The sequence below is a fragment of the Petaurus breviceps genome, unplaced genomic scaffold (assembly GCF_028583685.1).
Source record: "Petaurus breviceps papuanus isolate PSGF00001 unplaced genomic scaffold, PetGlider_PUasm1.0 151, whole genome shotgun sequence".
Taxonomy (NCBI): Eukaryota; Metazoa; Chordata; class Mammalia; order Diprotodontia; family Petauridae; genus Petaurus; species Petaurus breviceps.
In genome coordinates, this window is record NW_027185712.1 from 2,436,935 (window position 1) to 2,451,826 (window position 14,892).

The window sequence follows — 14,892 nt, forward strand, 5'->3', positions numbered from 1 at the left end:
TTCATTTTATTTCATTGCTTCCATTCTAACTTCTTTCCCTTCTATTTTGTGGAGGTAGGGCGTCAACTGGACATGTGCTTTTTGAATAAAGTAAATATTGGTCCTTAGGGTACAGAGTAACTAAGATCTGCCCAGGAATGAATATTAAGAGCAATATTTATTTTTAGGTGCAAGGAAAGTGGAATCACATTTCAACACTTGAAACTAGAGTAGATCATCTGAAAGCTGTTCTTTGGTTCCCATCCCTTGGCAGCAATCAGCTTCCCGCCTTCCAGCCACCCCAGCCCCAGCCCTACTCCATCACCAATCACATAATCCTAGAACTGGAAGGGTCTTCACTCATGAATTTGCTCAACTCTTCCTCAAAGCATGAATCACATCTTTTTTTTTCCTTTTGGAGGGGGGAGGACAGGGCAATTGGGGTTAAGTGACTTGCCCAAGGTCATACAACTAGTAAGTGTTAAGTGTCTGAGGCCAGATTTGAACTCAGGTCCTTCTGATTCCTGGGACAGTGCTCATTCACTGCACCACCTAGCTGCCCATGAATCACATCTTCAACATCCCTCTAATAATAGGGAATTCATTACTATTTGAGGTACCCTATTCCATTTGGGAGAAATTCTCATTGTCCTCAGGTTTTTCCTTATATTGAGTTAAAATTTGCCTCCCCATATCTTCTATCCATTAGGTGACCATGCAGACAAGAGGCCCCGTCAGTTCCTTGGATTTATAGAGTATCTTCCCTAAAAATGGAATTCATGGGGTTTTCTTAGTTGCAGAAGAGGTTGTTATTCTTTTCTCTCTTCTTTAAAATTATTAAAATAGAGAGGAATGTACAATTGATAAACCTCGGTTACAAAGGCATTTCTTGTATTGTTGAAAGAGGTTTATTGTAATACTATCTCACACCGCTGCTGAACAGTTTAGATAAAAGAACATGACAATGTCAGCACTGGTTCCAAACCCAAATTTGCCACAGAATTACTAAGTGAACACAAGCAAATCACTGATGCTCTCAGGGCCTAGGCTGCACCATCTGTAAAGTATGGGAGCTGAGATTTTAGATGATCTTTAGGCCCCTTCCAAAATGAAGTCCCATAATTCCTGAGTAATATTGAACTTGTTTCTTGAGCTAAACTGTAATATGTAACCTCCTTGAGGGCATGCACTTCTCCATATTTTCTTTTTTTCTCATAATAATAATAAGAAGAAGAACAACATTTATTACTAATATCAGCTAACATTTCTAGAGTACTTACTATGTGCCAGGCACTATGCCAAGTGATTTACAATTATTATCTCATTGTATCCTCAGGACAAACCCAGGAAGCAGGTGCTATTATTATGTTCATTTTACAGATAAGGAAGCTGAGTCAAACAGGTTAAGTGACTTGTCCAGGTTGACATGGTTAGGAAGTATCTAAGGTAAGATTTAAACTGAGGTCTTCCTGAGGCCAGGCCCAGTGCTCTATGCACTGTGCCACCTAGCTGTCTTGGTGCTACCCAGGAAAGGGGTTCTTAATCTGGGCTATTGAAAGTTTTATTTTTCCCTTTCCATATTTTGATAACTACTGCTGTTGTTCACTCATGCCCAACTCTTTGTGACCCCATTTGGGGTTTTCTTGGCAATGATACTAGAGTGATTTGCCTTTTTCTTCTCTAGCTCATTTTACAGATAAGGTAACTTAGGTGAAAGGGTTAAGTGACTTGCCCAGGTTCACACAGCTGATAAGTGTCACAGACTGATCTGAACTCAGGAAAATGAGTTCCTGATTTCAGGGCTGGAGCTTTATTTCAACATAAATGGTTCCTTCTAAAATTCTATGCGTTTCATCTTATGAATTAAAAAACATTATTCTCAGAAGTCCATAGACTTCACTAGACTGCCAAAGTGATCCAAGAGCTCCTGCCTTAGAAACAGAGCCTTGCATATAGTGGGTATTTGAAAAATATCTGTTGACCTGAGTGTGTCAAGAATCCAGAATAGAAACAATTTTGTGCCCAGAGCAGAGAACAGGGTTCAAATCTTCCTCTTGCACTTATCAGCTGCACGATCTTGGGTCAGCCATCTAACCTCTTTGGCCCTTTATTTCCTTCAGTGTAAAGCATGGGGAACTGGTTCAGATGATCTCTGAAGTTCCTTCCAGCTCTAACACACTCTGCTCACTTTTCTTGGAGCACAAGGGTTCTGTTCTTTGCTTTGTTCCTTTGTTGTAAGTATTCATCAGCTTGCCCCCAACTCTACAGTTCTAAATACTAATCCAATACCTCACAGAGTAACAGAAAGGGGAGCAGAAGTTGCATACATGGTAGATCTGGGTAGCATTTTCCAGGGAATAAATGAAAGATGCCCTTCTCCACCCCACCCCTGAAACTACCTGCACTCAAAACCAATTCCAAACAAGAATTCTGTTCTAGCTTCTGGCTCCTGTTTCCTCCTATGGTTCATCAACAGGATTACAGTTGGGTCCAACCAGTCCTCATCCCCAAGGGGATGATGTCATTTGGTTTACTTCTGGGAAAGAACTGGCTGGTTGTATTTTAAGCTTTGGGGGTGGAGTTGTGGTTCTGTTCCTCCAGATTGCTTACAGCCTCTCCCATCCGTGGGGGCCACCTCACAAAGACATATGCTGCTGCCTTTTGAATACATTCCTTGCAGCCTCTCAACTGGTCAGAGGCTCTTCCCATTTTCTGGTCAATGCCTTGAGGTTGTAAGGCTTGTAGAGGGTGGTTTCTGAGGTTTACTTAAGTAGAACAGACTAGAAATCAGGAAAATTTCCATGTCCAATTGGTCCCAGGTTTGTTTTTACATTTATGTCACTGTTTGGGTGGTGGCATGAACTAGAGAAGTCACAGGCAATGATTTTCTTGGGGAAAAGAGGTAAAAGGTATGAAGTAGCAAATACTTGTCATGGTGAAAGGAGAAAGGGAAGAAGAGCTCACCAAAGACAAGGTGGAGTTGGCACTGAAAAGTGTCCTCAACCAGGGGCTTCAGTGGGGAGTGCTGGATGTGGAGTCAAGAGTCACTGAGATCAAATCCTGTCTCAGATGTTTACTAGCTGTGTGATACCAGGTGTGTCATTTAACCTCACTGGGCCTCAGTATCCTCATCTATAAAATGAATGGAGGGAGTCTATAAGGTCCCTTCCAGATGCTGTTCTTCAGTCATATCTGACTCTTTATGACCCATGGACTGTACTGTCCCTGGAGTTTTCTTGCCAAGGATACTGAAATGGTTTGCCATTTCCATCTCAGTGTATTAAGGCAAACAGAGGTTAAGTGACTTGTCCAGGGTCACACAGATAGTAAGTGTCTGAGGCTAGATTTGAACTCAGGTCTTCCTGACTCCAGACCCAGTGCTCCAACCACTGGGCCATCTAGCTGCCAACTAAAATCCCATGAAGCTGAAGTCAGAAGATCTGACTTAGTCATAGCTCTGTCATTTCCTAGCTATACAACCTTGGGCAAATTATTTTTTAAGAGCCTCAATTTCCTCATATATAAAATGGGGACATATTCTATTGTAGTTTCAAAGGATTATTGTAATGATCAAAATTAAGTGGAGGATTATTTCAATAGAGCTGAAAGAGATCTCAGAAGTTAAAATTCACTTTCCTAAATGAAGAAACTCAGTTCCAGAGATCTTAAGCAATTTGCTTAAAAAGTCAAGGTTATAAACAACAGAGTCAGAATTCAAATGCAGATCCTCAGTCCAAATTAAGTGCTCTTTCTGTAACTTATAACAGCAAGTTTGACATTTATAATGCTTCAAGGTTTACAGAGTACTTTATAATACTTTATGAAGGTAAAGTAGGTAACAAAAACATCATTAGCCCCATTTTACATATAAAGGAACAATATCTTAGTGATTAAGTGACTTACCTATGAGCACGTGGTAGTAAAATCTGGGATTTAAACCAGGCTGTCCATCCACTAAGTCAGTGGTGTCAAATAGAAATGGGCCATTAACCAGTAGGTAATAAGGCTCCCTGTGGGCTGCATATTGATTTAGAAAACCAAATATTAACATTATCTATGTTTTCTTTTATTTTAATTTATTTTGCTAAATATATTCCCAATTACATTTAATCAGGTCAGGAGTGTTACCAGCCACAGGTGGCCAGTGGGCAGTATGCATGCATGCCACCTCTAAACTAAGTTGTATCACCTGTTGGAATTAGAAATTTAGCACTATAAGGGATCTTCTTAACTAGTTCAATCTCCTCCCATCCCCTTGAAATACACTGTACATCCCATCTCACATAAGAAAATTGAGGTCACTTGGGGAGTAGTGAGTTGTTTAAGGCTGCACAGGCTGAGAGTGGCAGGGCTAGAATTTGAACCTGAGTCTCTTGCCTATAAATCCAGTCGGGGTACTTCCCTTATGCCAAATGGCCACTAGATTATGTTTTAAGTCATACATATAGCATTATACAAAGTGGGGGGGATTGCTAATAATATAATTTTTAATGAATGCTTCATAAGATAAACGTACTTTTAAAAAACATCTACATATAAAACTAAATCATTTCCTAGAATCATGGACTGGACTAGATGCCTAACTAATGTGTCAGATTCCACCAGGTGAGGCTGGGATGGAAAGGATGACAGGGGGTCATCAACAACCATATACAAGTAAGAAGTTCATTCTATGTCTAGGGCTCTCTACTAATATCCTTCTCCAGTGTCTCATCATGACATGCAAGGGATGCCAGGCTTTTGAATTCTACATCAATGAGCCACAAGCTTTGGGAGATCCTACTGATATGGAAAAGTTGTGAGCTACAGGCCTGGTTTGAAGGGTTGTGTTTTCATGGTCGGAGAACAAGACTGGCCAAGTAGCTTATCACCGGAGGTTTGGCCACCAGATGTGTATGCGTGTGAGTATGTGTGCATACACAGACACACACACATATACATACACACAAATACACATACACATACATAATCCATACCTATATACATATATACATATGCACATATATGTATGTGTGTATATCTGTAGGTATATATGTATATACCATTACAATTCTTTAAACCATTTAGTAAGGCATGATAGGCTTCTGCAATCTGTGCTGGAGAAAGCAGTATCATATAGATAAAATGACTGGTTCTTAAAATAATAAGGTATAACTACATGCTGGTGTTATATTAGGTGTGAAGGTAGATACAAAGAAGTATCAGACACTGAGACTTCAAGAAATGGTGGACACAGAATAAGCCATAGAGAAAGAAGAGATGGGTTGATGTCCTTCTGTCCCACAAGGGCTGCGTGACCCTGGAGAAGTCATTTGATCTTTCAATGTTCTGGGTAACAATTTGAATGTATGTTAAAGAGAAAGGACTTGGGGCAGCTAGGTGGGTGCAGTGAATACAGCACAGGCCCTGGAGTCAGGAGGACCTGAGTTCAAATCCAACCTCAGACACTTGATACTTACTAGCTGTGTCACCTTGGACAAGTCACTTAACCCCAATTGCCCTGCCTTCCATCCTCCAAAAAACAAACAAACAAAAATATAACCAAAAAAAGGAGAAAGGACTGGCCTGCATTGGTAGAAGTTTTATATACCAGGAAAATAATTTTCTCTTATCTTCATTCTCTCCCTATCTTTTGGTGGTTTCCCTGTGGTCTACAAACATAGTCATGTCTCCTTCATCTTTAAAAAGCCTTAATCTAAACCTATCACCCACACTAGCTGATGTCTTACATGTCTCCTACTCTTTATGGCTAAATTCCTTGACAACATTCTCTATATTAATTAATACACACTTATTAAATGCCTACTCTGTGCCAGACACTGGGCTATGTAATTTATAAATATCTTGTTTCAGCTTCACAACAAACCAGGAAGTAGGGATCATATGAGATGAGGAAACTGAGGCAAGCAGAGATTAAGTGACTTGTCCAGGGTCATACAGGTCATACAGTAAGTAGGTGAGGTTACATTACCTGACTCCACTTCCTTTCCTCTCACTCTCTTCTCAACCCTCTGCATTCTAACTTCCTATTCTTTCTCCAAAGTTACCAAATCTCTTCATTACCAAACCAAATCTAATGACTTTTTTTTCAATCTTGATACTTTCTGACCTCTCTGCAGCATCAGATATTGTTGATCATCTCTTGAAAGGGCTTTGCCAAATTGGTTTTAGTGGCACTGCTCTCTCCTGGTTATCATCCTATCCATCTGACCACACCTTCCTTCTTTGTTGGTTCTTAGTCAGGCCTACCAACAACAGAGATCATTACAGCATGTACCTCTTAGTGCTGATATGAGGATAAAAGTATGCATTTTGTTTTGTTTTGTCTTTTTGGAGGGGAGAAGGCAGGGCAATTGGGGTTAAGTGCCTTGCCCAAGATCACACAACTAGCAAGTGTTAAGTGTCTGAGGCCAAATTTGAACTCAGGTCCTCCTCCTGACTCCAGGGTTTGTGCTCTATTCACTTCGCCATCTAGCTGTCCCCCAAAAGTATGCATTCTTAGAGTACTTTGCAATCTTTAAAGTGTTATATAAATCTCACTTATAGTAATAACAAAACAATAATTATTATTTCATAGGGTTGGTGTACAGATGATATATATTAAGTGTTTTGTAAACTTTGAGGTGTTATACTTGTCAAATACTACTTTTTTAGCATAAATACTTCCACAAATTTACTCTTACAGTAAGATTTAGATTTGTCCTAAAATTACTTCTTTCTAGTTGCAAGGGAGGGAGCGAATAGCATTATATAGAATGTACTATGAGTTAGGCACTGTGCTAAGCAGTTTACAATAGTATCTCCTGACAACAACCTTGAGAGTTAGATAAAATCATTATCCCCATTTTACAGTTGAGGAAACCAAGGCAAACAGATGTTAAAAGACTGGTCCAGGGTCACACAACTAAGAAGTGTGTGAGGCCAGATTTGAACTCAGGTCTTCCTGAGGTCAGGCCCAGCACTCTATAGCCCTGTGCCATCTAGCCACGGGATTCCTATGGTTCTAATATTATAGGATCAGTGAGTAAGCCTGTCTGCTATCTCCCCTGACATTCCCCTTTATGCTTCTGTTGACATCAATCTTATCCTTTTTTGACCAGGCTCTCTGGTTGTCATTAAAGACAAAACAACTTCACTTTAGGAAGTGCTGAACACCTGGAGAAAACTCTTCACTCAATAGAAAATGCTTTTAAAAAATTCTAAACAAAATATATTAAACCTAATATACTGGTGAAGATTCTGGAAGAATGGTCAAGAGACCAAACTTTGTGGGCATTTCTGACTTGTGAGGCAGTTTGGACAAGAAGCGCTATCTTTCTCCCTAGAAAGAACAGTGGAATTAAATGCAAAGACTAATTTTGATTCAGAAACAGGGATGATAAAACATATTTACTTTCCTTCTTTCTGTAGAGAGCTGTGGACTACAGGTGCAGATTTGTGCATATGCTATCAAGTGAGGTTAATATGAGTGGTTTCCTTATTTGCTGTTGTATCAAGGTTTGTTGTTTTGTTTTCCTTTGATTTTTTTTTGGGGGGGGCAAATATAGGAAAGAGATGGCATTAAAAACACAAAGCACCAATAAAACACTTTTTAAAGGAAATAATGCTGGTTAAAGAGTATAGAAAAACCTAGATTACAGGGACAACTCCATCACTACCTACTTATGTGTCATTTGACCTGTGTCAGTTTTCTCATCTGCCAAAGAAAGAAAAATACTGGTCTACTTGCCTCACAGGGTCATGATAGAGATCAAATGAGACATGCTACCTTTTCAAAAGCACTTTGAAAAGTACAAAATTCTGTACCAAGTAAGGGGTGTCACTTCTCCTTAAGAAAACTTCTCACCTCCCGAAGCCCTTTGACTCTCCATCTGCCACAGAGGCACAATGTTTTTATCACCTCCACCTTCCTACCCCCTTGTCTTGTCACTGGGGACTGTGAGAGTTACTGAGCTGTATCATTTACAAAGCACAAGGAGTAAAGAGGCTGTGAAACTGGAAGGCCATTTGGAAAGAGGCATAAACCAAGTGAACTCAATGTAAAGTTTTAAAGAGTATAACCACTCACACAAATAGTACACTTCAAACATCTCCAAAGGATGATCTTCTAGACAAGAACTGATGAGATCAGATGAAAGAGGCAGGTTTGAAAACAGCCAGCCACGAACACTTCCCAAAGAAATGGCCCCCTCTTTCTTACTCCCACATCCTGTCAGGACTTGCGGAATTCTTATGGCTGAACCTTTCTTCATTTCTGCCTTTCTACAATCTACTCATCAGATAGAAGCTTTACTCCACAAGATGATTGTTATTTATTTCTTTGAAAAAAAAGTGTGTGTGTGTGTGTGTGTGTGTGTGTGTGTGTGTGGATAGACAGATAGATATAGATACATTCTCGTACTGCTCTTTCATCAGTTTTTCATGTGCATAGGACTCGTCTTCCTAATTAGGTTATTTTTTCATTTTCTTTAAAAAAAACCCTTGCTACTTTTTGTTTGTTTCTTTATATACTAGTCTCTGTCCTTTAAGACTCTGTACTTTCCCCTTCTTATCAACTGAACATTCTCCTTCTATTAAGGAACCCAATTCAGCCCCCACAGTCATTGAGGGTACAAAAACTTATGAAGAAGTGATCCAGTGAACCCACAATCAGCAAGAGCTGACCAATTACCATTAATGGGGAGCAAAGTCCAATACTTCTGGGGAAAAAAGAAATGATCCTCTCCCCTCTCCCGACCCCACCCTTGGAATCAGCAATCCTGCTAACAATTCAGTCCCAATTCAACCTTTGTCCAGGGCAGCAAGCCTTGTAGACATGGGACCTGGCAACTGTTTTCCTAAGTTCTGCTACCTGCCCCTGCCTCCTCAGCAGTCATAGTCCCTGAAGACCATGAGGAGGGGAAAAGGGGGAAGAGACAAGAAGGAGAGGTGGGGAACAATTCTTGCCACCAATGTTCTTGGCACTGTCAGATGGTTCACCATTAGAAATTATACATGTGTGTGTGTGTGAGAGAGAGAGAATACATACACACATACATACATATTTTTTTCAATGAAAATTATATTCTTAGATGAATTACCATCTGCTTTGCTCCTGCATCCTAAGGACCACTGGGCCTTTCCATCTGACTCATAGTTGAACTGTCCAGTAATTACTGTCTTTCATATTAGAGAGTAAGACCCTTGAGAACAAGGGCTTGCTTTTCTATTTATATCCTTAGTGCCTAGCACAATTCTTTGCACACAGTAAGCACTTAAAACCTTATTCATTCATTCATCCATATATCCATGCATCCATTTGTTTATGACTTCCATGAGGGTGGGCTCTTCTACATAGGTGGAGTACACTTTTTCTCGAATTGCATCATTACCCATGGATTAGAGTATCGGCAGACAGGGAAGGAAAAAAGGAACAGATATAGTTCCAAATGTACCAAATGTAAAACACAGTGCAATGCTTTTAAACATCTTTCATTATGTATTTCTGCATGGGTCAAGACGGGATCCATATAAAGGTACAAAAATAAGATGTACCTATTTGTAAATGAGCAAAGGAGTTCTTGCTTCACAAAAACTGGGCTGCAGCCTGGCCAGAACCAGCTTCAGGTACTGATCATGATGGAACACAACATTCTTCTCCATAGCTCTTGGGAAGCCTGTATTTCATGATGCCAGGGAAGACTTGATTTTTGCTCACACACAAGAGGAAGCTTTTACATAGGGATATTTACTAAGAAAAAAGTGCAATAAAAGAAGTACAAAACATAGCCTGTAAGTGGACTTTGGCTTGATATGAGGAAATTTCCTAACAATTACAGCTGTCCAACAGTAAAAAAGGTATACCTCTCAAGTAGTGAGTTTCTCATCAATGGGGGGAATTCAAGTGGATGTTTGATGTCTGGTTGTTGGGGATGTTTTAGAAGGTGTTCCTGTTCATATACGAGTTGAATTTAAATGTCCTCTGAAGACTCTTCTAGCTGGAAGAGGCTGAGATTTTCTGGTTACCTTTATCCCTCTCTACATACTAACTTCAGCCAAATGGCATTTAAGTGCTATTTGGGGAAAAGCATAATGTTTGCTAAAGGTATCCAGCAGGGTGAAATCACCCCAGGTAGCTTCATCCTGAGGAAGATTCTTCCCTCCAAGTTTTTTTCCACAGCACCTCCCAGAAGTCAGTTTCTGGAGAGAAGAAATGTGCCCAGACTTCCCTCCACACAGCCATTCTTTTGCTTATCGCTGCCCCATGACTGGCCACTCTTGGGAAGCTGTGAGTATTGCTGCTTTCCTTAGCCAAGAAGGGCTCAGAGGCATATCTAAGCCAAGTATGTCAAAACCACAGTTTCTGCACAGCCAATCCAGAATGTGCATACTTCCCCAATCCTGTAGTGGTCTAAATAAAAACTTCCAGCAGAACTTGACAATCTGTGCCAAACTAGGGAAGATAAATGGCTTGGGGACTCCATGCTCTGAAGGTGGAATTTCTTGATCGCTTGCTTCAACATGGCCAAGACAATGTACTTTTTTCAAATTCCCAAAATGTTATGGGCTGCAACATTTAATTTGATAAATACTAGGTTTCAAAAAGGGCTTTGTGTAGAATCTTAGGAGGCTCAATAAAACAAGTATGTGCAATAGTTAAGACAGGGAAGAGGGGAAAAAGCCTTCTTCAGAAGTCCACATACAAAAAAAAATAATAATCTTCAGTTTTATACATCAGTTCCCATAGGTAGCATGGGAACCAAATTATTGGCAGAGACCTTTTCACAATAACTTAGAGTAAAAAAAAAACTATATAGTTTAATATCTCTCATTCCTTTCATCTTTCCAATTTTCCTTTCATACACACATACACACTTCTACATTGTATCCAAAGAATCACATAATATTAGAGCTAGAAAAGACGTCAGAGATCGTGAAATCTTATTTTATAAGTAAGGAATCTGAGGTGAGGTGGCTTGCAATGGTCTTAAGACACTATTAAGATCACCTTTAACCCAAATAAGCATCACAAGTAAAATATAGCTGAGAAGAAGTCACTCAGTCTTTGACTAAAGACATTCAGGGGTAAGGACACCACCCCTTCCCAAGGCCACCCATTCCACCTGTGGATTCCTCAAATCGGCAAGAAGCTTTTCCTTACACCAAACTCACATGACTAGATCATCTACTCCAAACCCGTTTTAAAGATGAGGTAACTGAGACAGGAGAAGGGAAATTACTTGTTATAAATTATAAGTTATAAATCGTAGCTCTTAAATTTCAGAGTATGTCTTAGGACCTAGACCCTATAACCCTCAGTACATTCCACTTAAAGACACTGCATGCAGAGCTCTCATATTTCCCTCCGTTGGAGATCCTGAATTTCAAGGTGGATAAAAATGGAATGTGCTAAATTTAATCAATGCTCCTCCTCCTCTTTCTGTTCTTTAGTTTTATTAATCTCCACTTTGGGAAATGACTCCCACTCTCCTTTCTCGTCCATTTTTAGTCATTATCTTTTCATGGGTAAATCACCTCCATCTTTCTCAAGACTTTTATCCCCCTAGATAAACCTCTCTTTGGGATGGTTGCTTAGATGTTTCCTCCCTCTCCCCCCAAACATAGGAGATCTGGCAATAGGCAGAAGCAAGGTCCACCTGATGAGCTGTTAACATCTTTGAGGTGAGATTAGTGTTATTTTACAGGTCACAAGTATCTGTGTGAATACTCAGACATTTTCATATTGTGGTGACTACCTTGCTTAAGCACCACATGTGACTAATATGTGTACAAATGCACCATGCTCACTGCTTCTGACTTATTTCACAGATGCTTGTTCCCTTTCTACTAGCGTGAAGAAGCCAGCATGTCTGATGTTCATGGGAAGACTTGTATAATGATTGGTTAAGATATAGGAGGACTATGAGTATTTGAAAAAAGGAAGATTGTGACTGAAATAAGCCTTTTCCGCAGCGTCATAAGGGCTTTCTCTAAGATGCCCATAATCACATTTTGATCTGGTGATAAAAAGTTCACTGCTACAAGCTAAATGAACAAGAACAGCTCTGAGATTCTTTAGAGGGAGTTCCTGTGGTGGCTTAAATAAAAGTTGAAGCAGTTGACCTCTAAAGTCCAACTCTAAGATTCTGTGGTTATTTTCTCCTCTAACTCATTCATTGGTCCCAGCTTTATTCTATAAATGGCTACATAGAGGTTGGCTCACACTACATAAACAAGCCCTAAGAGCCAGCACCTTTTAACAAGAGAGAGGAAAAAGAGAAGAAGAGGAAGAGGAAGAAGCAAAGAGAAAGTGAAGCAGGAGAAGAAAGAGTTGGTATATGGAAATGGATATGAACTGTACATATGATAAGAGATGGCTAGAAAGATATCTTTACCATCTGGTGGGGCAGAGGGATGGGAAATTAATGATTTTCTGACTGCTGAAGGGGAAATGGAGTGTGCAACTGCTGCTATTGCTAAATGGGGTCTCTAATTCCTCTCTCCATAATGATAATGACTTACATTTATACAGTGGTTTTCACTAGCCCAGTCCCAAAGAAGTGTCTCAGAAGTATAACCAGACACATCTCTTGTTTAATTTAAAAAGTTAGGCCTCTATAGGATATAATTTCACAATGGTTTTTAATGTGAAACTATTTGGGAGAGGAAATATTCAGACAAAGAAGGATGAGGACAGGGGAGGAATAGTGCATCTCCGTATCTCCCTGAACTAGGGGGAGATGAAGGAGGAAAAGCAGTTTATATCTGAAATCTTCATCCACATTATACTTTCACCAAGGCAAAAATTTCAACTCAGACAAACATCCAGGGATCTTAATGGCTTTATGTAACCAAACACTAATATTAACTGCTTCACATCTATATCAAATGATGGCATTCATTGGAACATATATTTAAGGTGATCTTTCTTCAGGCATTACTGGGTCACCAAGGTAGCCACTTTGGTGACTGACATCTGGTTCCAGGTTGCATTAAAGGCCATTCTCTGATGCTCTGAATACAAAAGAATGTTTAGGAGCAGGGATGAAGGCAAGAAGGGGAATGAGGGCGTCAATGAATCAAGTCTCTCTTAATTCCAACGAGATAAACAAGAAAAGAAATAATAGCTCAGTTCTCAAGAGGCTGTCACCAACATCTATTAAAACATGGGCAATATACTCACTTAAGCCAGTGTTTTACACATAGTTAAATATTTCACAAGTACTTCACAAACTGAATCTCAGTAAGGAAAGGGATAGAAGACCCATCATTGGAGACATTAAAGGGGTGACATTTAGAGAAGATTAGGCTGTAAGGAATGATTCTACACTGGTTTTGAATTAAGTAACAGAATGTCTTCTTAATTAGTCTACTTCTCTTGATCAGTTGTATAATCACTGTTCAGCCACCTTAGGGGAAGACTGGTAATTTAATGATTGAATATGTTTTTGAAAGGAATAGACAGTGGAAATAACATTGGCTTGGGAGTCAGGAGACCTTGATTCTTTCTGGTGCTGGCTTGGTTACTGCTTAATTTTTTGACATTGGTCAAGTCACATCAATTGTTTAGGTCACAGTTTCCTTAGGAGGTAAAATAAGGATAAAAAATCATAGAGCTTGGGGGTGAGAACCGTACCCTGGGTGTCAATTATTAGTCCCAACCTCTCAATTAACAGAAGAGGAATCTGTGGTCTTGAAAAGCAAAGAGCCTTTGACAAGGTCACACAACTAACAATAATAATGTTGCTGACATTTATACAGCATCTTAAGGTTTGAGAAATACTTTGGCTATGTTATCTCATTTGAGTCTCACAACCATCCTGTGGGGCAGGTGACTATTACAGAGGAGGACAACGTGACTCAGAGAATTTAAGCAATTTGCTCAGGTTTGACCAGCTAGTGAATATTTCAGGCGAGACTGAAACCCAGGCTCTTCTTATGACAACTGCTGAGTTCTAAACACTAGGTCATGATGTGTGCTGATAATTTAATAATTAACAATTTATTAAATAACCATTTAATTAAAATAAGAAACAATTTAAGAGCAGATAGAACCTAAGCCTCATGATTTTCAAGCCTATGATCTATAGGATAGTGCACTATCTGCACTGCTTTTCTGCCTCACTGGGCAGGTGTGAGGATCAAGGGAGAGAACAGTTGTGAAAGCATTTTGGACAAAAATGTCACCACAGCCATACAAATGAACATACAAGAAAAGTGTTATGGCAAGATTGGAAGCCAACTGTGAGCTCCTGAAAATGACAGGAGCGGAGTCCATAACTGGGCAATTTATTGAAGCTCAAACAGCCCCAGAATAATACAGTCTGGTTTAGGAAAATATTAATCAGATTGTTTCTTTAATGTGTGATCATGGTGACAGGCCCCCCTTGGCTGCCCTGAAATAACTCTCTTATTTTCAGACAAGTTATGCTTCTTGTTTGTTGATTCTTCTGAGTGAAACCGTGACAAGGTTTTCCATCTAACTAAGGCTCAGAAAATGCATAGATGAGAACCAACAGCCTCTGGCTAGGTGAAGTCCCAAGGTTCAGCTCTGCCAGGCTGAAAGGGAAATCATGAACATGGCTTGGGCTTAGGGCTAATTTAACTCCTTTCTCAGGAAGGCTTCACCACCCAGATTCTGCACTATACTGAGGATCCACAAGAAAAGATGAAAGACAGACTTGCCAATTGACTTGGGGGAGAGGAGGAGGAAAGAAGTTTGGATCATTTACTTCCCACAACATGTGTATGTGTATGTGACAAGAGAAAGGATGTGAACCCTAGATCCTCTGACTCCAAAGCCAGCACTCCTCCCACTGTGCCATGCTGAAAGGAGCTATGGCATTGTCTGTCTGTCTGTCTCTCCATCTCTCTCTCTCTCCCCACTTCCCCCCCCCATCTCTGCCTCTCTCTCTCTCTCTCTCTCTCTCTCTC

At 40.0% G+C, this 14,892-nt stretch overlaps 1 protein-coding gene across 4 annotated transcripts in view; it reads right to left on the reverse strand.

Moving 5' to 3' along the window:
- Positions 1-14,892, reverse strand: part of SETBP1 (SET binding protein 1) — a 514,417-nt gene that overhangs the window by 139,456 nt on the left and 360,069 nt on the right. The gene's annotated exons all lie outside the window — the stretch shown is intronic.